The 27,441-nt window shown below is 37.3% G+C and overlaps 1 pseudogene; it reads right to left on the bottom strand.

The window, feature by feature from the left end:
- LOC132601897 (glyceraldehyde-3-phosphate dehydrogenase GAPB, chloroplastic-like) overlaps window positions 1–19,403 on the bottom strand; it is a 31,303-nt pseudogene extending 11,900 nt beyond the window's left edge.
- Window positions 19,404–27,441: the final 8,038 nt, after the last annotated feature.

Below are 27,441 nucleotides of genomic sequence, written 5' to 3'. Positions count from 1 at the left end.
CGTAAATTTTGGCCACAAAAGAAGAAGCATAAACTGTGTAATTCGGATAAGTTCAGTTTTAAATGAGCAAGTAAGACTGGAAGTAAGTAAAGTAAATACCGATGAATACAGGTAAGAACATTCACATCTACCTCAAAGCGAACTCTACCTCAATATTCGAGGACGAATATTTTTGAAGGGGTGGAGAATGTTACATCCCGCACTTTCAGTGTTACACCCCGTACCTCAGAGAAGCACTGGTTAAATTTGAATGTAAGTATGTCGAGCTATGGCTAGGTAAAACAACTTTGGAGTGTGAGGAACGAAGCATTATTAAGTATATTGTTTAAGTCGTAACCATGAAGGACAAATTTAGAACCAAAGGACATCACCATTATCAAGTATGATTAGTGATAAATATCATGTATGGAGAGTTTCGGAAGATTTTGGGATCAAGTAAAATTGAAGAAAATAAGTTTGACGAAAATTTGGAAAAAGTTGGCAGGATTTTGGGCAGATTTTTAGTCAAATTTGGAGGGGTATATCTCCTAGTATATTAGCAGTTTTAAGGTGTTTCAAAAGCCTAAAATGAATTTCGTCTAGTCTAGTTTTCAATTCAATAAACCTCTCATCAATACGGCATTGGAGTAGAGAATTATGGTCGTTACAATTTAGGCTGACAGAGTAGAATTGCGTGCTACAGTAACGAACTTGCTACAGTACTGCTACAGTGACCCCGGCCCGAATCTAGAACCTTATAAAAGGCACAAAACCCCCTTTTTCACCAAAAATCAGATTTTAGGCTCAGCACACACAAAGGGCAATTATGTCATAAAAAGTTGAGGGTTTGAAGTGATTTTGGTTAACTGAGGCTCGGGAAACATATAGTTATGATTCTAGTATTATTTTGCGGTGGATTTTCGCGTGAATTCAAAGTGGATATTGAAGATATTGCTCTCTTAAAAATAATAAGGTATGAATCTCTCCTTATTAATATTACTTTTGGTTTATTCACGAAGATAAAGTCGTTAAATAATCGTATAGCGGGTTGGTTAGTTGTGGAAATTGGAAAACATCGTGAGGGATGTTTTATGATACATAATGGTGTTAGGGATGATGTTATGGATGTTGGTATTGTTGTTATTGTTGTTGGTTGTTGAATTATGATTTCGGGCTTGGCATATAAATAGGGAAAATGCTGCTCGAATTTCGGCAACTCTAGAAAGATTTATTTGAAGGATTAAGACAAGCGTATAAAGGTGATCTAACAATAGTATAAATTTTCTTGAATATAGATTTATTTGCACGCCCCGAACCTGGGCCTGGACGTAACACGACACCCGGTGCCTGACTGCATGTGACCGAGAAAACCAACTGGCTGGCTGAATCAACATGTGATACCAAAGCATAACTAATGTATAAAATAAAACTAACACATGTTGATTAACTAAATGTCCGACTGAAATATCATAATGCGAAAATACTTAGACAATCTGAAATATATCTGACAGTAGCCAACATGGCTAAACCAAAACGATTTAACAACTGCCAACAAGGCTAACATAATAAATATATGACTGTCTGAACTGTGTCTATGAAGCCTGTAAGAGTACTGAATGATAGAGTTGTCTATAAACTGAAATAACTGGATAGCTGACAACGCCCCGAAGGAATGTAGGGCTCACCAGTAGCTGATACGTGCACTCCTAATTAACTGAGTCGTCAACCTGTGTATCGTTACCTGCATCACGAGATGCAGGCCCCCAAGCAATAAAAAAGGGGACATCAGTACATTTGAATTGTACTGGTATGTAAAGAAACTGCAGCAATAAAATACTGGAACTGAAATTGAAACTCAAACTGGAACTGAAACTGAACTAAATAGGAAAGCAAGAAGTTGAAGTACTCCCTATTCTGGATGAAGAATCATCTGTAAAACTGTAAATATAACTGGGCTTGAGGCCCAAATAATGTGCACAAAAATTATGGCCTCTGGCCCAAGCAATACGTTTGCATAACTGTGGCCTAGGGCCCAAAAGTACAGATACAGGTGTTCAACATTAACAATTTACAAAACTGAGACTAGCTATAGCTGATAGCATGATAACTGTTTCTGATTATGGGACTCTTGCAAATAACTGGTTATACACTGACTGAGACTCATGTGATAATAATGCATAAGTCTATAAAGATTACGTGCTAAGTTCATGATGTTCAAAGTGACAACCATGAACGGATTTGGTAACTGCAACCCTAGAAGATAACAGTTCTATATTGTATCATGAAACTAGGGCTAAACTATGTTCTGAGTCAAATTTGCTGACAAGCATGAAGAATGAGGCGTAGGGAGAATCATGAATATTCCCTAACGTAGATAGTTAGCCTCACATACCTTAATTCTATCCTTTGAGCGTAATACAATGTTCGTCAAACCTTTCAACTTTGATCTATATCAATACAATTCAAAGGGATTCTATATTAGCAATAATATTCATGCTTTGATCATCTAAGTATTTTATCAAACACATAGTGGGCATGAAGCTCCACAGTCTCCATTAATGGTGATTTCTTCACCCCAATTCCCATTCTATTACTTCTAGGTGATTCTACAATCTTAATCAGATGTAATTAACATCATTCTTCATCACCCATATGAATACAACAATCCCAAGTCAAAAATCCAAAAAACCCTAGCATAGTTCATATAATTCTCTTTATCAAACCCATTTTCTATATGCTTCCTCAATCCAAGTGTTTTTAACTTATCAATACTTCAATCATCATAAAAACATCATAAAACTTACCTTAGTTGTTGTAGGAATAAGCCTTGAGTTGAAATGTTTCACTTGAACAAAATCCTAGTTCCACCTTCCATGGAATTTCTTGACTTGAATGGACTTTGATGTGTTTCTCACACTTAGTTTTGTTGATTGATGAAGTGGATATTTAGTTTCACTTGGATTCTTGCATATGAAGTGTTTGGAATGCTCTAGAGAACTCTTTAGTCGTGGAGGAGAAATGGGAATGACAAAAAATGAGTTTGGGCCTCTTATTAACATCTTAAAATCTGACTCGTCGGGCAGTTCTACGCCAGTTTTTACGGACGGACCGTCAAACTGTTTGACGGACCGTCAAAATGGTCCGTAAAACTACCCAGCAAAATATGGGTTTCTGTGACAATTTTACGCTGGCCTGAGTCAATTTGACAGACCGTCAAATTGTGTTACGACTGTCAAATTTTCCTACGGATCGTCAAATGGTCCGTAGAAATTTTCTGCTCAGACAGTCTATCGTATAATGGCCATAACGTTTTGTACAGAGCTCTGTTCAAGACCCATAATATTCCGTTGGAAATCTATTTCAAAGGGATACAACTTTCATCGAGGAAGTTTTCTCAAATTCCCAACGGATTTTCACGAAATTTGATTGGAAGGCAGACGTATCGAAAACTTAGCTGATTCTATAGGATTTCAAGTGCCTTACTATTAGCCATATTGAGACGATCATATCTCCTTGGTCCGATCTCTTATTGGCTTGGTCATTATATCGTTAGAAAGGTATTTCTATATACTACAACTTTCATTGAGGGTAATTTCCCAATTTCCAAACCGATCAAGGAGTTATCGCTGCCCGAAGTAGGCCTATCAACCATTTTTGCAAAACGTTCAAACCTTCAGTGTTTTCACTAGAACTCTAATGACATGAGCTTAAACTCAGTTCTAAGATGCGGGGTGTTACAATATCTCCCCCTTGGGATCATTCATCCTCGAATGATAGGTCATGGTTAAGAATATGGCTGGATATGGCTTGACTACATGAACGTGAAGGAAACATGACATGAAACATGGAGACTGAACTAACATGACATGGTTACATGAAAGCGTGAATACTGAGGCATGAACATGGGCACTGGATAGTTGACATGAGCGTGGAACATGAGACATAACATGACATGGGGCATGGAAACTGACATGACATAGTTTCATGAAAACATCAGTGCCCAAACATGAGACATGAATAGCAAATACATGATCTTGAACGTGAAACGTGAGGCATGAATACATAAAGGACATTATAACTCTTCTCCAAAATGTCATTAAGCCATCATTAATTCGATACTCGTAATTCTTGCCCGACACACAACATATACCTTGCTTTCCTTAACAACTTTCGTCTCCTACCTCAAATGTCTTTGAAATCTCATTTAGAATCATTAAATATTACTTCTTACTCATCAGCATGTCGTATACGTCATACCCTTTGTGGGTAAATTCGCGGTACGCTAACGGGAAAATTTCCAAGGTGTAACATTCTCCCCCCTCTTTTAGGACATTCGTCCTCGAATGTTAACATTCGGGATTCTACAAAAATTTCGCCAGAGTTTCCCCTGTAATATGGCACTACCAACCTGTCATGACAACCCATAATATCATCGCCGCACAGGGCTACATCAAAATAGCACTATAAATTGGCCACACACGACTAAAATCATGAAAAGAAAGCTTACATACCTCAAAATCTTGGTGTTTCATCATAATCTCCTATGCGGGATGAAACAAGTGCGGGTACATGGATTTCATATCCTCCTCGGCTTCCCATATAGCTTCCTCCACTTTCTGACTCCTCCACAGGACTTTCACTGGCTACTTCCTTAGTTCTCAACTTGCGAACTTGACGGTCAAGAATGGCTACGGGGATCTCCTCATACGTCAAACCATCCTTAAATCTTATAGTATCAGCAAGAACAACCAACGACGGGTCTCCTACACACTTCCTCAACATGGACACATGAAACACGGGATGTACAGTAGCTAAATCTTGTGGCAACTCAAGTTCATAAGCTACTAGTCGGACATTTCGTAGAATTTTGTAAGGTCCAATATATCTGGCGCTGAGTTTGCCTTTTTTTGTCAAATCTCACGACACCCTTCATGGGTGAGACTTTAAAGAACACCCAATCATCTACTGAAAATTTTAAGTCCCTTCGCCTCACATCTATGTAAGACTTCAGGTAACTCTGAGCCGTTTTCAAACGCTCCTGTATTAGCTTAACTTTCTCCATATCCTGGTAAACCAAATCTAATCTTAACAACTCTGCTTCACCAACTTCGAACCAACCAATTGGTAATCTACACCTTTTCTCAAAAGGGTTTCAAACAGTGTCATCCCAATACTAGCATGGTAATTATTTTTGTAAGTAAACTCTATAAGAGGCAGGTGGTCATCCCAATTACCATTGAAATCAAGGACACATGGTTACTGAACTGAATGAATACATGACTACTAAATTGCTGAGATACTAAACTGAATGTCTATTAAACTGACTGAAGACTGGGCTGACTGAATACTGAGTTAACTGAATACTGGATTAGCTGAATAGTGGATTAACTGTATACTGAGCTGACTGAATACTGGATTAACTGAATTCTGAGCTGACTGAATACTGAACTGGCATGAATACGCGAGTACTGGACTGATATCTGAGTATAAGCTGACATAAATATCTGAGTATTGAACTAACATGAATATTATAACATGAGATCTGAATAGCGTATCTGTCTGACCATTTGTCTGAGGATGAAAAGTTATGCTAAGGTTCACCTTGGTACCCAATCCTTTCTGAAAGGATTTTCAGAAGTTCGCTGTGAACTGAGCACCATAATCTGAAAGAATGGACACTAGGGTCCCATACAATATGGCAATTTCATTAACATATGACTTGGCATAATCATCTTGTTCAATCTGTGGTCTTAACTGGAAAGAGGTGTGTTGACTTCGTAAGTCTATCCACAATCACCCAAATTAAATCATGCCTCCCAGCTAAATGAGGTAGACCTGATACAAAGCCCATATTGATCATTTCCCATTTCCAGACAGGAATATCAACATTCTGAGCCAAGCCACTAGGCCTCTGGTGTTCGGCTTTCGCCTGCTGACAATTCGCGCACTTAGCTACAAAATCTGCCACATTCTTCTTCATATCGTTCCACCAGTAAATCTCCTTGAGATCATGATACATCTTAGTGTAACCTGGGTGAATGGAATTCCTAGAGTTGTGAGCTTCCATCATGATTCGCTCTCTGAGTCCATCAACACCTGGAACACATAATCTGCCTCAATATCTCAAGGTACCATTATCTCCCCCTTGTTCAAAAGCTAAGGCTTTCTGTTCGTGAATCCCATCTTTCATCTGCAGCAAGTAGGAATCACCAACTGTTTCTCTCTAACTTTGATGATTAAGGAGGAATAAGCCATGTTCTGGGCAACAACTCCACCTACTTCGAAGCATGAAAGTCGAATTCCTAGCTTGGATAAGCAGTGAAATTCTTTCACCAAAGTTCTCTTGTCTGTCTAAATCATGAGCCATATTTCCCATACTTGATTTTTTTTTTTGAGATACTTCCTAAAATACTCATAGTACTGTTGTGTGCTAAGTCTTTCACTAGCACCTTAAAAATTAGAGTCTTGTGCAATGGCACTACCCTTTTGACACATAACTGGACATGATCTTATAGCTTTTCTGTGATCGCCTAATCGATAGTAATTGAACTTGACACGATCCGTTCGATGATAATTTTACTCACTTCTAGTTTTCTCTAAGATGAGGCATATTCCCTTATGGAGACTATCATATTATGCCAACCTAACTGAACTGAGGTTCTTCATATCTCATACTAACCCTTCGGGTCTTCAATTATCTCACTAGGCTTACTGGCGATTTTTGCATCTCCCCCTTAGACCAAGGCTAACATCTTATACTTACAAATTCTTCTTTTTTGATGGGATCCAATTAACATTCCTTATCTTTTGTAATTCTTTTGTATTCTACAACATTGATGAATCTTTCGACTCTCATCTGAGCAATTTCTCATGGGGAAAAACTAAATTTACCTACATGAACGGTTGCTACTGTATTCATAACTGGCATACTCCATCTTAATGACTTTACTCTGCTCACATTGTAAATCTTAGGTCAACCCCTTTTGACAACTCTTAAAGGCTATTCTTCTGCAGTTTGCTCTCTTACGACTTAGCTGATTTCTTCTTCCACTAATCACTCTACTATGAACTTAACTTAAGCCCATGGTTTCTAACACATCGGATGTATCCGAACTGTCACCCACTCAAGGTGTTCATCTGAATAGGAAATCAAATCATATTTTTCAAAGTCAGCCGTACTCGTAACTTAGTCAAATCTTATCATTACTGTTGACATGGATTTTCCCAACATATTACGAACTTATATCTTCTTCTCCTTGTATTTCTAGAAATATTTTGGCAGAGTTTCATCTGTATTTCTTACTATCCCAAAACCTGCAAGCAGGAAATACCAACAATGCCTCACAAGGCCAGCATATATACATATATATCATATCACATCATAGCCATACAGGGCTCCCAGTTTCAACAACAGTATAAAAATGATGAACTTACCTCAAATGTCCAAATCAAACTGTACCTGTTACACTTTCCTGTTTATTTTCCCCTTTAAATCTTTAACTGCAGATGGAGTGGGTCCTGATGACCTCTGATAGAAAACTGTCTACCACTTCCTTGAGATCCTCCATGATTTACCTTTTTCCTGTTGACTTAGCTCCTTTTCTAATTTCTCTGATATCCTCTCCTTGTTGTATTCCACTTTCAATAGAACTTGAAGTCTCATTCGTTACCAGTAAGTACTGCACAATTGTACCCCATGCGGGTAAACATCCTTAATTGGACCTTGAATTACCTGTTCATCTCCTGCGCATTCGAAACGTACGTAATTCGAGAGGAAGAGAAGTGACTTATTGCTCTAAGCTTTATGGAACGATCTAGAGTAGTAAGAAATGAGACAAATCCTGAATGTCTTGGTGGTCAACTGTTTATATGTATGGGGCCCTCACATATATAAAAGAGACCCCACTGGACACGACTTCATAGACTCCCTAAGACACTTGAACCTAGGGCTCTGATACCAAGTTTTGTCACGCCCCGAACCTGGGCCTGGACGTAACACGGCACCCAGCTCCTGACTGCATATGACCGAGCAAACCAACTGGCTGGTTGAATCAACATGTGCTACCAAAACATAACTAATGTATAAAATAAAACTAACACATGTTGATTAACTAAACGTCCGACTGAAATATCATAATGTAGAAATACTTAGACAATCTGAAATATATCTGACAGTAGCCAACATGGCTAAACCAAAACGATTTAACAACTGCCAACAAGGCTAACATAATAAATATCTGACTGTCTGAACTGTGTCTATGAAGCCTCTAAGAGTACTGAATGATAGAGCTGTCTATAAACTGAAATAACTGGATAGCTGACAACGCCCCGAAGGAATGTGGAGGCTCACCAGTAGCTGATACGTGCACTCCTAATTAACTAAGTCGTCAACCTGTGTATCGTTACCTGCATCACGAGATGCAGGCCCCCAAGCAATTAAAAAGGGGACATCAGTACATTTGAATTGTACTGGTATGTAAAGCAACTGCAGCAATAAAATACTGGAACTGAAACTGAAACTGAAACTGGAACTGGAACTGAACTAAATAGGAAAGCAAGAAGCTGAAGTACTCCCTGTTTTGGATGAAGAATCACCTGTAAAACTGTAAATATAACTGTGGCCTGGGGCTCAAATAATGTGCACAAAAATTGTGGCCTCTGACCCAAGCAATACGTATGCATAACTGTGACCTAGGTCCCAAAAGTACAGACCGTCAAATTTTTTTACGACCGTCAAATTTTCCTACAGACCGTCAAATGGTCCATAGAAATTTTCTGCTCAGACAGTCTGTTGTATAATGGCCATAACATTTTGTACAGAGCTCTGTTCAAGACCCATAATATGCCGTTGGAAATCTATTTCAAAGGTCTACAACTTTCATCATGAAAGTTTTCTCAAATTCCCAACATATGTTCACGAAATTTGACCGGAAGGCAGACGTATCGAAATTTGACCGGAAGGCAGACGTATCGAAAACTTAGCCGATTCTATAGGATTTCAAGTGCCTTACTATTAGCCATATTGAGACGATCATATCTCCTTGCTCCGATATTTGATTGGCTTGGTCCTTATATCGTTAGAAAGGTATTTATACATACTACAACTTTCATTGAGGGTACTCTCCCAATTTCCAAACCGATCAAGGAGTTATCGCTGCCCGAAGTAGGCCTATCATCGCAAAACGTTCAAACCTTCAGTGTTTCCACTAGAACTCTAATGATATGAGCTTAAACTCAGTTCCAAGATGCGGGGTGTTACATTAACGAACCTGAAAAGACAAGCATTGAGTAGTTAAAGTTAAGGCAACCAAAAAGGTATGTTAAGGCTATTCCTCTTTCTTTTGAAGGCATGATTCTTTTCCTACCAACCTATGCATGCATTCCATAAAAATTCTCATTTCCAAGAATGTTAGAGATTCATGACTCTTAAAGTTTTTATGGTGCTAAAGATGAATAATTTTTTTTTATGATAACCATGACGATGATTATGAGGGATTTATTTATCAAATCTCCAAGGCATACGCATTTCATGATATTATGAGATAATTTTATTCATAGAGGTTTCCAAGTACATGAGCTTTATATTATTGTGAGGTGATTGAGCTTACTTTGAAATTTATTAATTTCCTTCATTGTTGGTAATCTCACCTTATGACCCTTGTTCCTTCAAGGTGGGATAAACGATGATCATTGATCCATAATATAATCGGAGGCTACCAACCTTACGTCACTCCGATATAGTTATGACTTTTAATTGGGCTCTCACGCATGCTTTATATATTTGTATGTATTTTCTCACACCGCGCCGCACTATAGTCGGCCGGGCATGGCACGTAGATGTGCACATCACTGCAGTGGGCATGTTATGATATTGTCCCGGCGCGGGCTAATGATGATAACACCGAGGCTTAATGGCCGAGAATGATACTATATATATATGACACCGAGCCTTAATGGTCGGGCATGGTACTATATATGTAAAAAAATATTTTTTTTAAAAAAGGCTAAGCATGCATGATACCGCCTTATGAGACATCCAGATGTACAGGTTATCTCTCATATTCCACGTTACCTTTCATATCTATATTATGTTGTTATTCATGTCTTACATACTCAGTACATTATTCGTACTAACGTCCCTTCTTGTGGACACTGCGCTCATGCCCGCAAGTAGGCAAGGAGACGAATCAGACTCGTAGGTGTTTTATCAGCGAATTCTCAGGAGCACTCCACTTACTTCGGAGCTGCAATCTATTTGGTATTGTCCTTATGATAATTTGTATTCTATGTAGAGGCTCGTAGACGTGTGTGTACAGTTAAATGTTTTATAGCTCCGCCGGTTCATATTGTTGTATAATATATTGGTGGTCTTGTCGGCCTTATTTTGAGCTCTTGATACTTCACTGTTAGCTTTGTCGGCTTTATGATGTACGTTATGTTATGGCGACCTTGTCGATCCGCATATGAACATATGTGCTGAATGACCGGATATTCCTATGTTGGGCTTTTTTACGTGCAGGTGTTCTTTGAGTTGTGGTTTATAATGTTCAAAGTAACGGATAAGTCAGGTGGTTCCCGACCTATGGGTCAGAGCCCGTTATACTCCTGGTAGGGGTGTGACACATCGCTGCATTGGAAGCCAACTGACACAAGCGGGGCATCACAAATAGCCAATATGACATTCGATGGACCGTCAGCTGCCTTTATGAAAGCTGCATTGACATCTTCAGCTGAAATCCCTTTCTTCTCAACATTGATAATGAGGTCAACAACCGAAACATTAGGTGTTGGCACTCGGAGAGCAATTGCATTGAGCTTTCCCTTAAGTTGGGGTAGCACTAGAGACACAGCCTTTGCTGCACCAGTGCTGGTCGGGACTATGTTCAATGCTGCAACTCTCACTCTCCTCAAGTCACGGTGTGAAATGTCCAGAAGCCTCTGCATACAACAAAATGCTTAGTGTCAAGTTTTCTTTGGAACCAATTTTCATCTTATGTTATATTATATGTTCTATATAACAGCATTTCACTGTAACAACTAAAAAGTATTTGGACAAATGACGTCTTATAGAGAGATTTGACTGTATATGATTACCTGATCTCCGGTGTAAGAGTGAGTTGTTGTCATTGTGCCCTTCACAATACCTTCAAAGTGAATGGAAATAATCAAATATAACTGATAGAAATTGAAAAGTTTTATGGTGGGTGAGGCACAAATATGACTTGGCATGTGAGGGGATTATTTTTTTGAAAAAGTAGTGTGTGGACCCCATTTCTATTACCCTTTTCATCCTTACTCCTTGGCACAAGTATGTTTTTTTTTCATGAAAGATTATTAGTGCTATTGTTTCTCCTTAGCCTCTCTTCACTCATCGTCCCTCCTCGTCTATTTAATTTCATGGCGGTTTATTCTTCAAACGTAATGGAAGCACTAAACCGTGGCAGTTTTCTAATCAGATTTCTGGTCATGGATTTTTTTATTTCATCCAAAAATTTTTTTTTATATTTGTCATACCCCGTTTTAACCGGGATCAAAGTAGAAGTATGACGTATTGGAGATTCCTGTTTTTTGTTTATGTTAAGGAGTCGCCACCTAATTAATTTAACGGTGAATTAGGACACCTAAATACTAACTAAGGTAAAGTTGAAACTAAACCTTCGTTAATAGTCTGCTTAACCAGTATGTTCTAGGTAAGGGCTCTATATTATCCTAAAGGGAAGGGGTTAGGCATCCTTTAGAATCCGTTAACTTACGGTTATCCGACCAAACTTAGGTTAATTAATATAGACTAAACGTAAATATAATATTAAGAAAATAATTTGTAAATTATTGCTAAGGTTTTTAAAAGAAGAGAAAAAAAAAATGTAATAATGCTATTTAAAATGATACTTATGGATATTGCTAGGGGGGCTTTAAATGAGAAATATTAGCTAGAATAAGACTGATGGAATATATGATAATTTACATAGAAAGGAGATTTCAAAGGCCGTTTAACAAAAGAAGATTTGAAATGCTAAATAACACTTAAAGATATGTTGATATGATTTTAAATACTAATACTATTTTTAAATAAAACTTGCAAAAGATAGTTTGCATATGAGTAATAGTTTTTTAATAGAAGACTTAGCAAATTTGAACTTTGAATAAAATAGTGTGACATGAATATGACGGTGTAGAGAAATCTAGACTATTTTTTATAAATGGGAAGCAAAGGAAGTGAGTTTTCTTTCTCTTTTAATTATCTTTCATTGACTATGCTTAAGGCGTGATTGATTCAAACTTGAATATTTATTTATGAATATACTAGAGTTTATATTTGAGTATTAACAATGTTTTGAAATGTCTATGATAGCAAAATGTGATTCCCTTTATTTTAAATATATTCATGCCACTTTTGCAAATTAATTATCCAGAATAAAGATAAATATTAGACATTATAAATAGTTTAAACATGAAAAGAAGAGAATAAAACTTATGGAATTAATTTTAGTCTTCCTAAAACCAACTACCCATTATAAAAAAAAAACTAAACCTGCTAATTCATTAAGATTCATCTAAATTAAGAAAATAAATAAGATAAGGTTAGTCATACAAAGCAAATAAAGCATACACAACAATAAGATAAGGTAGAGGGGAAGAAAATTGAATGGATCTGGCCCATTTTCCAGGCCCAACTGCTGCGAACTATTCCTGCTATTAGGCTTTGGCCCAATAAATTTTATATGTAGCTGCTGCGGATTGGCTGCTACTGTATGGGCTTTGGCCCAATAATAATTTTTTATATGCTGTTGCTGATGAACTGATGGGGAATGACTCGAGAGGATTTCGTTGGGCTTTAGCCCAACATCGAATGCGGAAGGAGACGAGCCCAAGGGACTCGTATGCGATGTTCATGCATAAAATGAAAGGAAAAGGATTAGTATACACTCAGCGAATAAGGTAAAACATGTAAAATATAAACTCAAAATGGATCAGTAGATGATATATGATATGTATATTTTAAGCATACTTCAGGTATACATAGGTATATATGACTTCACTGCTTCGACAACATTATAGCATTCATATCGTAATAATGCACGCAATTTGCCCAGATGTGCAGTGGGTTGCTATTCACCCAAGTACATCAAGTTAAAGGACCACAATTTCAGCAAGTTTAACTAAGGATGCATCAGCAATTCATCTTATTCAAGTGTAACAGCAGCTAACAAATGCACCAACAATAAATCAACAAACCAATCAACAAGATAATGACCCCTTTTATTTCAGCAACTCATACACTTAAGAGGACACCAATATCACTGAGGCAAATTTCGATTTAAATCAATTTCTAGTTTATTAGAACCTTCACTGAAGATGACAGGACACAGAGTATGGCATTTTAGGAACAGCTATAAACTGTATAATGGGGTCACTGGGTACTGATTAAGACCAGCTATTTATTCGATATCTAAGCGGTCCGACGTTACTTCAAACTACCCAAATATCAAACAAACACTCACAGGTTCCAGATGGATCAGGCAATCATCAAACATACTACACAAACATCCTTAGCAATTTGACTAAACAAAGCCTACAAAGCCAGCACAATGCAATCAAACTATTCCATCACCAACTTAAGTATTTAAACCCAAACTAGTACACAGTTGCTTCTAACGCCAAGTTCAGCATGCTTAGACCCTATCCAAACACTTCGAAATTCATCTAAAAGTCTTGTTCAATCTAAACTTTTCAGGCCAAAATTAAAGGTGACAAGGAAGCAACAAGTTTATCCCAAAATGTGACAGCCCCAGAGGTTACAAACACAGATTTCAAAGAAAAATTGTACTTCAACCAAAATACACTTAGTTCTAATTTCAAGACTGGCAGCAACAGTCTACTCAACTGGTAAAACTAACATAACAAGCAGTTGATTCGCCTAATATATCTGTAGAAAAGGATTATTTACTCTTGAATGTAACTTATATGAAAGAGGAAAAGGGTTTAATCTTCAGAGATAAAACTAAAAAAATGGGTAGTTAGACTGTTCGAGCAGCTAACTATTTTACCATTTAGACAATCGAACCAATTGGTGAAAGACATCTGGGATGGCAGTTGAGGTAAACCAGTTCAGAAACTAAACTTAATTTAGACAAAATAAGGACATAAATTGACTTTCAAGTTTGAATTATCTTGTAGTCTTTTACCAGAAGCCAGCAAGTACATTTCTTATTCTTTTCTTTAATCTCAACAATTTATAACACCTGATAGTATGGAGTAAGTATAGCAAAACCAATTTTACTTTCACCATGACAGTTTGATATTTCAAATAACAACAAAGGGACTTAGACTTAAAAGAGGAACTGATAACCATATTATACCAAAAGAAATATAATGTATCACATTTTTTATGTTTTAATGTAAAGATATTAGCCTCATTTTGACATGGTTCATCAGTGATATAACTAGTTTAAGGCATTTCTTAAAGAGAACTAAATCAGACATCATGATGCTACACTCAGTTCTAGATATTATAATGGTGGGCCAATGACCAACACTAAGTGACCAACAGGACAAGAAATCTTAAAGCCAATTTTGTTATTGTTTCATTATCAGTCATACATACCAGTTATATATGAAGGCTAACTTAATTTACTAGCCTGGCATTTAGATTTTCCAAATTCTATTTTAACAAGTAAGCATATGTAGCCTAACAAAACACATGATTAATCCAAATCGATATCTAACATAGAACTGAATAACTACAGAACTAGACACAGAATTAAACTAAGCTCAAACACGCGTAATACAACCAAAAACAAACACAAACAGGAACTAAATCATAACTGAGCAAACGAATCACCTAAGCAGTTCAAGCGCTCAAACATTTACCAAAAAAAAGAAAACTAATGGGAGGTGTATTAACAGACCACGATAGAGGCATACTAACTCAATACAATGTTATTTGGCAGTTTCTTTTGTCAAATATAAATGAAAACATGGCCAAAACTATACTAGACAGTTTTCATGCCATTTAAGTGAATTCCTACAAAATGGAGAGCCTAGGTAATGAGTTAAATAAACATGCAGCTTGTAAACTAATCTCAACATTGCCAATCATTTTAATACAATACATTTTTTGTGATATGGGAATGGCATGTTCATGTAACAAGGAACTAGATTAATGTTGGCTGACACTCAAACATATATGAATTTTAGATTCGACATACGCAAAGACTAATTAAACAGCATATACGTGAACTGACATTACACTAATCGAACTAAATCAAACTAATCATGTGACACAGCCATTAGCCAACACATAAAAAATAAAAAAATGACACCATATCAGATTAAACCAAAGCAGATTTCTATTGTGAAAACTAATAACAGGCTGAACCAATAATTAATTTACAAACTAATTTCACACATATACATATAAATCCACAAACACCCTTAAAACTACTGAAAACTAAACAATAAGGAGGAGGTTTTACCTTCTTCGGGTGCAGCGAAGTGAGGCGAAGGTCTCGATATCCCTCGAACACTTCAAAACTTAGTTCCCAGAAATAAAAGAGATGGATAAAAATCGAAATTTTGGCTTAGAGTATGTTTAGCAACAAAACGAACACCTTCCGTTTTCTATGGAATTTTAAGCTAAAGGACTTAAATTTTCAAAAGGGTTATTGTGCGGCTGAGAGCTTAATTTTTAGGGGGATTTCCTGAATTCCAAAATTTGTTTTTGCAAGGCACTTTTGGGGGTTCTAAAACCTGTCTAATTTCGAGGGATTTTTGCCGCTCCAAACAACAACAACAAAAAAAACTACAAAATAGGGGGTTTTTGGGGTTCAGGAACTGTGATTCTCAGGGGGTTTCTACGATTCCAAGCCCTGTCCTAAACGATTTCAAGCCGCGCCATTTATAGGGTTTTGGATCGTTTGAGTCGAAGAAAAAGGAGAGAGGAGCGGGGAGCAGGCGGCGATGGTGGGGTTGGGAGGTGATGAAAAGGAGCGGCGGTGGTGGGATAAAGGGAACGGCGTGGTGGGGGATGGAGATGATGAAGATGATGAAGATGATGAATGAGAAGAGAGAAAGAGGAAGGGAGCGGCGGAGGGAAAAAAAATGAGGGGAACCCTTTTTAGGTTTCCCTTATTTTGATGAAAATATCTCGGACCCGGTCCATTTGTGGACCGGGTTTTAAAAGGATGGACTAGTGAATTAAAACATGTACTGGTCTAAAAATTGAGATAAAAAACATGGTCTAGTCCAAAAAATATTAGGAGTTAATCGGACTTTGATTTGGGGTCCGGTAAGTCAAAAAATACGGACTACGTGCACAAAAAATAGTTTGGTTTCTAAATTTAAATAAAGACCTGTTTAAATAACTTGTGTTAAAATATTGCTCAATATGAGATATGCAATCATTAATGCTCAGATATAAAAAAAAGATGGCGTTGTAATAGCCGTGCAATAATATTTTGAAAATCCACAGTAAAATAAATACTATTATTTAATTACACAAAAAAGATAAATGCGATGCGTGTGCGTAAGCTGGTAAAAAAATACTAAAAAAAATGATAAAATTGTGAATTATAATAATAGTAATAAATAATAATAATAATAATAATAATAATAATAATAATAATAATAGTAACTGCAACAGAATAATAAAGTGCCGGTATTGATGAGAAGTTGATAATTTAGTAAAAAATGACTATATATATATTTTATTTTTTCTAAAAATATTAGAGGCGTAAATAGGTATTTTGGAAGAGAGGCGGGACAAAATTGGGTGTCAACAATATTCATGCTTATATTTATCTTCTCTATTTGATGTTTGGTATATTTGGAGGCGTATTTAGAATTTAAATTATATGGGTTCATTTTTTAAGATTCTTAGAATTAAACTCATTATATATTTAAAGTTATGAGTTTATATCTAATATTTATTGTAACTTTTTAGTTGATTTTTACACATAAATTTATACTTATCATATAAAAATGCTGAATTTAGACGAACCAGATATCAAAAAGCTACATCTGTCTCGGGATACAATGGTATCGGTGCACTGAGTTGGAGAAGTGACACGAAGGATACTTTTGATGTTTACTCTTGCTCAGATATACCCGGCTTATAATAAGTGTCTTTTTGGCCCTTTTATTTTGATTCAAAATAAATGTCCTTTTACATAATTAAGAAGGTCTTAATTATTTTCTTCCAAAATTTCCCCTATTTAGATAAGTGATTTTATGTAATCAAGAAATTATATCAAATAGGTATTTCAAGTGTCCACTTAGCCTTTATATTTTGGTTCAAAAAGAGTGTGCACTTACCAAATCAAGAAAGAATTAACCTTACTTTTTCAGATTTGTCCTTATTAAGTGTTAAGTGATCAAATCTCAATACCTATTTAAGTAGGGGCATTTTACTCAAATCGCCTATTTTTATCTAGGAATTAATATTTTCTTAAGGGATGTGCAAATGACTAAGTGAACACTCTTTTTTAACCAGAGGGAGTACCATTTAATTAAGTATAAAATAGTCAAAATGCCTAATTTTTTTTAGGAGTTATACTATTTTCTTAAAGAGTGCGATAGAGGCCGAAAGGGGACTACTATGGCCTGGATGGAGTACTTAGCAGTAAATTATAATTTTCACTGTTATTTTTGTCATTCTTCATTTGAATGGCAAATAGAAAAAAACAAAATAAATATCTTAAATTAAAATAGCTGAACCTAAATTTTCTCTTATCAAGAGATAAAATCCCAAATTTTATGAAAAACCCAATTTTTTATTTTGCACCATCATTTTCTTATCTTTTTTCTCTTATCTCTAAAATTTACATTCCTTTTCCAAATTTGAATAAATTTCTCTATTCCACAATATCTCATTTCTTACAAACATAAGAGTGGATCAGGAAAAACACATTTTTAAAGAGTTAGAAAAAGAAATAGTTAAGACGAAAAATAAATTATAAAGAAATAGAAGGAAGAAGAAGGAACGAAATCATGGGAGGAGAAGAAGAGTGGGAAAAACAAGAAAAAGATAAGAGGCACGGAAAAAGTCTGCCAAATTTTGGATTGCTTTGGCAGGTTGGCCCCAAAAAGTCCATTTGTCAAATGCTAAATGCCTCACGCAACTATGACGTGGCATATGAGACACAGAATAAAATTTTCCATAGAAATTTGAACAATTATTTCAACAGTATTAATGTGGCTGTGATAATGTGGTGTCAAAGGATCTGCTGCTTACCGAATTCGTCATCCAAGACTTTTGCGAAAGGAGCCAAGCAGTTGGTGGTGCAAGAGGCATTGCTGCATTTATAAAGTAATGAAACTTTCAGATTTGGAACATGTGATGACTATTTTCTTGAACAATAAGTATACTCCCATCGTCCAAATTTATGTGACACTCTTTACTTCTTTCATCCAAATTTATGTGATATTCTTTTTTTTTTAGTCAGTCCCAAAAAGGATGATATCTTTCAATATTTAGTAAACAATATAACTTTAAAATACCCATTTTACCCTTAGTGAGATGATTTATAGCCACACATTATTTATGACTTATTTTTAGACCAAATATTATAGAAATATTTTTTTATTTCTTAAACTCCGTGCCCAGTCAATCACCTTCACATAAATTGAGACAGAGGAAGCACCATTCACTGAAGCACTGACCTTATAATATTGGCAACCTCGTGAGAGTACTCTTGTTCATTCACTCCAACGACGTAGGTAGGAGTGTCAACACCTTTTGCTGGAGCAGTGATGATAACTTTCTTGGCACCAGCTTGGATGTGCTTCCCAGCACCTGGACCATCAACGAACACACCGGTTACCTGTGAGTTTCAAACAACATTATTAGATAGCTTATTAGCACCCTTTCTCAGGATTTTGTTATGTTGTAAAAGAGCCTCTTATTTGATTATGATAGAATATGTAAATATTAATTAGAAGATTTTGTAGTCTACTATTTTAGGTTAGCATATTTTGTATATTGTGTAATCTCCTATTTTAGGTTAGAATATTATTCTCCTATTTTGTATATAAACCAATTCAAGTAATGAAATGATTCAAGGAAAATATTTCTTACATGGTATCAGAATAGGGTTTCTTTCTTCTTCCTCCTTCCGCTACGCCCTAAATCCCTATTTTTTGTTTTCCTCCCTAAGCCGTCGCCCCCCTTCATTTTCTTTTCCCATGGCCGACGCACCAACCACCCCGGCTAAGCCCACGTTCCACCCGGCCCTCGCGATCTCCAATATCAAGAATCACATCTCTGTTACTTTTGAGATGGAAAACTCACAATATGGTACATGGGGCAAGCTTTTCAAAATTCATGCTCGTTCTCACAAGGTCCTTCATCACATCATTCCTCCACCTAAGGGTAAGGAGAAGCCGGCTCCCAAAACTGATGAGGAAATTGAATTATAGACCACCATTGACGCCACCGTGCTTCAATGGATTTATTCGACGATTTCGAATGATCTGTTAAACACTATCATCAAACCGGATGCTACTGCCATGGAGGCTTGGGACCGCTTACGTGATATCTTCCAAGATCATCAAACTTCTCGTGCGGTGACTCTTGAACAAGAATTCACGACGACTCGTATGGAGGATTTTTCCAATGCCTCCGCCTATTGTCAACATCTCAAGAGCCTTGCCGATCAACTGAAAAACGTTGGGGCTCCCGTGACGAATAGCCGCCTTGTCCTTCAACTGGTCTCGGGTCTCACTGACGCATACAAAGGGGTTGGGACACAAATTCGCCATGCAAAGCCGCTCCCACCATTCACTGAGGCTCGGTCTTCTCTTGTTTTGGAAGAACGTGAACTTGCGGCTATGGTGTCTCACGGGTCTGGTTCGGCTATGATGGCCTCAGTCGACGACGCACCACTCCCCTCGGATAACTCAAGCTCACGCCGAGGAAAATCAAAAAATTTCCACGGCCGTAAGGGGAGCTCAGGCCGCGGCTCAGGCAGCGACAAAATCACCCGTGGCCGCGGTAATTCTGCCCAAAGCAGCGGCAGTCAGCAGCAGTGGACTACCGGCAGTGGCGGTCAGCAGCAGTTCGTCCACTAGCAATGGGTCCCCCAGCCCCGCTGGGCAGCCCCTCCTCCCTGCCCGTACCTGACTGCCTCTTGGGCTCGTCCGCCGCCAGTCCCGCCACGGCAGCAGGGTATTTTGGGCCCTCCTTCAGCTCAGTAGCTCTACACAGCGGCGGTGGCTTCTCCCGGGTCGTATGTTCCAACTGACATTGAGTCCGCAATGCACACCATGACCTTGAACCCGCCCGATCAAAATTGGTACATAGACACCGGGGCTACTTCTCATATGACATCCTCGGAAGGTAATCTCTCGTCTTATTTTAATTTGAGCAGTCAAAATAATAGTATTGTTGTGGGAAATGGTCATTCGATTCCAATTCGTGGTTGTGGTCACCCTAGTTTGCCTCCCCCAAACCCCCCTTTATCCTTACGAAATGTCTTACATGCTCCTAAACTCATTAAAAATTTAATCTCAGTCCGAAAGTTTACTACTGATAATTCTGTGTCTGTTGATTTTGATCCATATGGGTTTTCTGTGAAGGATTTTCAGACGGGGATGCCACTAATTCGGTGTGATAGTCGGGGAGATCTTTATTCGGTTACCACTATCAAATATCCAACCACCACTCCATCAAACTTTGCGGCGTTGTCTTCTCCTTTTTGGCATGCTCGCTTGGGTCATCCGGGAAATTCTATCTTAGATTGTCTTAGGGTTCATAAAAACATTGAATGTAATAAATCTAGTCTTTCTAGTATTTGTCGTTCTTGTGTTCTTGGTAAACACATTAAGTTACAGTTTGATTCTTCTATTTCCGAAACTTTGATGCCATTTGATATTATTCAAAGTGATTTGTGGACCTCTCCCGTGTTAAGTTCATTGGGTCATCGATATTATGTTCTGTTTATGGATGATTTTTCAAAAATTTTATGGACTTTTCTGTTATCTAAGAAATCCGATGTTTATTCGAAATTCTTAGCTTTGAAAACCCACATTCACACTCAATTTGAACGTCATATTAAAAATGTCCAATGTGATAACGGGAGGGAATATGATAATGGTCAATTCAGGAAATTGTGTGAGGCTAATGGGATGTCATTTCGTCTTTCTTGTCCACATACGTCTTCACAAAATGGGAAAGAAAAATCTGTTCTATCAATAATATCACTCGGACTCTTCTAGCACATGCTTCTCTCCCTCCTTCGTTCTGGCATCACGCCTTACAAATGGCAACATATCTTCTTAATATTTTACCAAGTAAATTATTAGGTCACGTTTCTCCTCTTCAAGTGTTATACCAACGAAAGCCATCTTACTCCCATCTTCGGGTTTTTGGGTGTTTATGCTATCCCCTCTTTCCTTCTCCAACTATCCACAAATTGCAAGCCCGGTCTACACCGTGTGTCTTTTTGGGGTATCCTACGAATCATAGAGGGTATAAGTGTTATGATTTATCGTCCCATAAAATCATTATTTATCGTCACGTGATTTTTGATGAGAATGTCTTCCCCTTTTCCAAGTTACATTCTCCCACTTCTATTACTTATGAGTTTTTAGATGATGGCATTTCTCCATTGTGGTTGCATCACTTGGCTTCTACTACCCCCCTCCCCACCGTGACCCAGCCCGCTGCCCAGTCCCCTCCCACCGTGACCCAGCAGCCCGCTGCCCAGTCCCCTCCCACCGGCACCCAGCCCATTGCCCCTATCCCCTCCGCTGGCAGTCCCCTCCCACCGTCACCCCAGCCCTCCCTTTCTCCCAATCCTTCCCGAATGGTGACCCGGAGTCAGCATGGTATTTTTAAGCCAAAACGCCTCTTTAACTTAAATACCATGGTTACGAAATCCCCTCTTCCTCGTAACCCTCTGACAGCCCTTCGCGACCCGAATTGGAAAATGGCTATGGATGATGAATTTGATGCTCTTATTAAAAATAAGACATGGGAGTTGGTGCCCCGTCCACCTAATGTGAATGTTATTCGTTCTGTGTGGATTTTCACTCATAAAGAAAAATCTAATGGTGACTTTGAGAGGCATAAAGCCCGTCTTGTAGGTGATGGTAAGACTCAACAAGTTGGCATTGATTGTGGTGAGACCTTCAGTCCAGTGGTCAAGCCGGCTACAATCCGTACAGTTCACAGTCTTTCCCTATCAATGAAGTGGCCTATTCATCAGCTAGATGTCAAGAACGCTTTCTTACACGGTGAGCTCAAGGAAACAGTGTATATGCATCAACCTATGGGTTTCAGAGATCCTACTCATCCGGATTATGTATGTTTACTCCGTAAATCCTTATATGGGCTTAAGCAGGCCCCGAGAGCATGGTACAAGCATTTTGCAGATTATGTCTCTTCTCTTGGTTTTTCAAACAGCAGATCGGACAATTCTTTGTTCATCTACAAAAAGGGGTCCGAGATGGCGTACATGCTACTTTATGTTGATGATATTATTCTTACTGCTTCCTCAAATTTTCTCCGCTGCTCCATTATGGCTCTTCTTGCCTCGGAATTTGCTATGAAGGATCTGGGTCTTTTGAACTATTTCCTTGGCATTCATGTCACTCGACATAAGGATGGGATGTTTCTTTCGCAACGCAAGTATGCCGAGGAAATCATTGATAGAGCGGGATGTCTTCGTGTAAAGCTACTTCTACTCCAGTTGATACTAAACCGAAGGTGAGCGGCACATCGGGTGCTCCTTATGATGACCCGACTCACTATCGCAGTCTCGCAGGTGCCCTTCAGTATCTTACTTTCACGAGGCCGGATATCTCTTATGCTGTTCAACACGTATGCTTACATATGCATGCACCGCGATAGGCTCATATGCATGCACTTAAGCGTATCATCTGTTATATTCAGGGTACTCTTGACTATGGTTTGCATCTTTATCCGTCTTCAGTTACGGATCTTCTTTCTTACACTGATGCTGATTGGGGGGGCTGCCCTGACACACGTCGGTCAACGTCTAGGTACTGTGTTTTTCTTGGGGATAACTTGATATCGTGGTCTTCGAAACGCCAACCTACCCTCTCTCGCTCGAGTGCTGAGGCAGAGTATAGGGGGGTTGCTAATGTTGTCTCTGAGTCGTGCTGGCTTCGCAATCTTCTGTTGGAATTACATTGTCCTATTCATAAGGCCACTATGGTATATTGTGACAATGTGAGTGCCGTTTATCTTTCGGGAAATCCGGTGCAACATCAGCGCACCAAACACATTGAAATGGACATTCACTTTGTTCGTGAGAAGGTTGCGCGCGGACAGGTTCGTGTCCTTCATGTTCCTTCCCGCTATCAGATTGCCGATATTTTCACCAAGAGACTACCACAGGTCTTATTTGAAGATTTTCGAGGCAGACTTAGCATTCGTAAACCTCCCGTTTCGACTGCGGGGGTGTGATAGAATATGTAAATATTAATTAGAAGATTTTGTAGTCTACTATTTTAGGTTAGCATATTTTGTATATTGTGTAATCTCCTATTTTAGGTTAGAATATTATTCTCCTATTTTGTATATAAACCAATTCAAGTAATGAAAGGATTCAAGGAAAATATTTCTTACAGATTAGGATGACTACCAACAATTCCATCCTGATTGATTTAATCTAGTTAACAAAATAAGTTGATGATTCCATTCAAGTAGAAAGGTGGAAGACACAAGCTCCGGTTGGGGGGGAGGGGGGGGGGGGGGGGGAGGTGGTTTACAGGTGAGTTCCCACATGGATATATAGGGATGTGGATTATTTAATTTGTCTTCTTATAATGTCATGTCCGGCATTAATTCTAACCTTATGAGCTAATTTTTAGGATTAAATTACGTTCAATGTACATTTTCTTATCAAAAATTGGTGTATGATGTGTACACAAAAAAACTCGTAAAGTACCTACATGGGGAATAAAGGTGTCAACCGGTTCCGTGTAACCGGTTTTAACCGGTAACCGGACCGGTTAAACCGGAACCGGTATAACCGGTTAAACCGGAACCGGTATAACCGGTTAACCGGATATTAGTTAACCGGTCCGGTTCCAAATTTTTCTTAACCGGAACTGGTTAAACCGGTTTAACCGGAACCGGACCGGTTAAACCGGTTAAAATTAAAAAAAAAAAAAAAAAAAGGAAAGAGCCGTTGGACTTGGGCCTCGGTAATGGACCGTTGGCAACGGTCCATTTGCAAAAATGGCTGTTGCCAAACGGTCATTTTCTTAATTTTTGGCCCCCAATTTTTTTTTTTTTTAACACTTTAACCCCTCCCCCACCCCTATATAAACCCTTCTTCATTTTCATTTCAATTCACTCTTCTTCATCTTTCTCTCAAATCTCAATCTCTCAATTATAGTTACTTTGCAATAATTAGCCACAAAGTCTTATTATAGTTTGAACTTTCAATTATTAATTTTGCAATTATAATATTGTTGGTGGAGTTCGTGATTTTGCAACAATCCGAAGTAGCTTTGGTGGATTTGCAATTCTAGCCGCCTTCGCTTTGTTGGAAATTATTCCGGCAATTTGGTACCTTCGTTCCAACTCTATCTTTAATTTTTGCAATTTAATTCTAGCAATTTATTTTTCGAAATTTAATTTACGCAATTTAATTTGTTGTAATTTATTTTCTTGTGATTTATTTGATTGTGATTTAAATTATTTCTATTTAATAATGTCAAAGAGATTAAGACGTGGTGCCGGTAGTAGTAGTCGTACTGTTAGGGGTGCGCTTAATGAGGAAACATTTGTGGAAGAAACACCTAATTTAGGTATTGATGTTGGTGGAAATAATCCACTTTTAGGTCATGAGGCAATGCAACAACATTTTACCGACACTTTTAATGAAGACTTAGATGATGATGATGATGATGAAACACAACCCCCCGAAAATCCTATAGGAGATACAGGTCCTGCACAATCACATACACAAGACAAACCGCCTAGAACTCGTAGGCCAACAGCTAAAGTTTGGAAATTTATGACTAAGGATAGGGAAAATCAATCAGTTACATGTACCCTAAGTGGACAAGTATTTAGTTTTAAGCAAGGAACTGGTAAGGATGGTGGAACGGGTACACTAAATGCTCATATGAGAACCAAACATATGGATGTTTGGGGAGAGCAAACGGGTTCAAATGTGGGGGGGATTCAAATGACGATAGACCCACGAACCGGTAGAAATTTTAAGTATGACAAGAAAAAAGAACGCGTAGAAGTAGCTAAAATGGTAGCTTATGATTGTTTACCATTTTCCTTTCCCTCGGGTTTAGGGTTTGTTACTTACATTCAACGTTGTTATAACCCGTTATTTGAGGGTATTCCTAGAAGTACTTGTAGAGCCGATGTTATAGATTTGTTTAAAAAATATAGATTTTATTTGCGCCATGTATTTAATTCTTTAAATTGTAATGTTTGTCTTACCGCTGATTTGGGTCTTAGTATTAACCATTTAGATTTCTTTGCTATTACATGTCATTGGGTTGATGACAACTGGGTTATGCAAAAAAGAATTATAGCTTTTTTATACGACGAAGGAAAAGGTCGTCACGATGGAAAATTTTTAGCCGATTCAATGTCTACTATAATGAGATTTTTTAACATTTATAGAAAAACACTTTGTATTGCTTTAGATAATGCTTCTAATAATACAAAGGCAATTGGTCTTTTAAAAAGAGAAATAAACCCTCCTCTAAGAAATATTTTTCATGTAAGATGTAGTTGTCACATTTTAAATTTAATTGTTAAAGATGGTCTTATGCATTTTGATGATTCTGTTCAAAAAGTTAGAAATGTTGTTGCGTTTCTTTTTTGTAATGCTAATAGGGGAAGAATTAGAGATTTTAAGAATGCTTGTGTGGAAAATAACCTTAGACCTAGGAAAATTCAAGTAGAAATTGAGACTAGGTGGAACTACACTTACATTATGCTACAACAAGCATATGAGTATAGGATTCCCATACAACAAGTTCACAACAAATATAATATTGATAGTGAGGATTGGTTAACTTATAGGCATTGGGAAGATGTTAAAGAATGTATTGAACTCTTAGAAAATTTTTATAATGCAACTCTTGCTTTTTCTAGACAATTCTATCCCACGGTAACCGGAATTTTAGCCTACTTAGCGGAAATAGCTAGAGTTTTACAAGAGTATAAATATAAACCCGATTATCAAGTGGCTATTTTTGAAATGATAATCAAATTTAAGAAGTATTTTTTTCCCATCCCAACTTTATTTATATTGGGTTCCCTTTTAAATCCTTGTTTAAAAGTGTCTTATACTAAAAATTTGGTTAGTCAAATTTATACATTTTTAGAAATTGAAGAGGGAGTTCAACCATCTTTAGCTGAAGCCGATCTCGCTATTGATGATGAGTTTAGAAGAGTTTTTACTCATTATTCTAGTTTGGAAGAACGTGCTACACCAGTTGCTCCACGCCCTACTACTTCTCATAGTAGCAAAAAGGGCTTGTCGGGTTTAAAAGTTTTACATTCACAGCCTACATCTTCTTCTACTGCAAACTTTGATGAATTTAACTTTTATTTGATGCAGCCAAATGTGGATATCAGCCAACTGGATGAGGTGGACGTCTTAGCATGGTGGAAGAAGTACAAGGCAAGCTATCCGATACTTTCAAGAATGGCTCGAGATATCCTTACGGTTCAAGTATCAACCGTGGCTTCGGAGAGCGCATTTAGCCAAGGAAGACAGCAAATTGGAGACCATAGACATTCATTATCCGGCTTTAGCTTGCAAGTACTAGTGTGCATTCGAGATTGGATTAGATCGGAGCGACGCAACCAAAACTCAGAAGCGGAGCAAGGCGAAGAGGAAGAAATTGAAGATTTGATAGCTAGTGGACCGGACCAAATGGAAGACTTTGAAGATATTTCCATGACCGAATATGATGTGGGGGAAATTAACGAAATGGTTCAAAATTGGTGATTTTATTATTCTACTATTTTTGTATAACTCATGTATTATTTGCAAGTTAAAAAAAAATACAACTTGCAAATAAATGTTATCCAAGAATGAATAAAATATATGGCTCATTGAGCTTTCTTCTATTTACTTGTGTTTATATTTTTACTTTTATTAAGTTAGGAATATACCTAAAATATACTAAGAATATACTTAAGTTATATAGTATACTTAAACATATATAAGTATATATAGTATATATAGAAAAAATAGTATATATAGTATATAAGTATACATATAGTATATAAGTATATATAGTATATATAGTATATAAGTAAGTATATATAGTATATAAATAAGTATATATAGTATATAGTATATAAGTAAGTATATATAGTATATATAGTATATAAGTAAGTATATATAGTATATAGTACATATATACAAGTATATATAGTATATATACTATATATATTAAGTTATACACATATATAAGTAAGTAAGTATACTATATATACTTACTATATAT

The sequence above is a fragment of the Lycium barbarum genome, chromosome 7, assembly GCF_019175385.1.
Source record: "Lycium barbarum isolate Lr01 chromosome 7, ASM1917538v2, whole genome shotgun sequence".
Taxonomy (NCBI): Eukaryota; Viridiplantae; Streptophyta; class Magnoliopsida; order Solanales; family Solanaceae; genus Lycium; species Lycium barbarum.
This window is presented reverse-complemented; position numbering and strand designations above follow the sequence as displayed.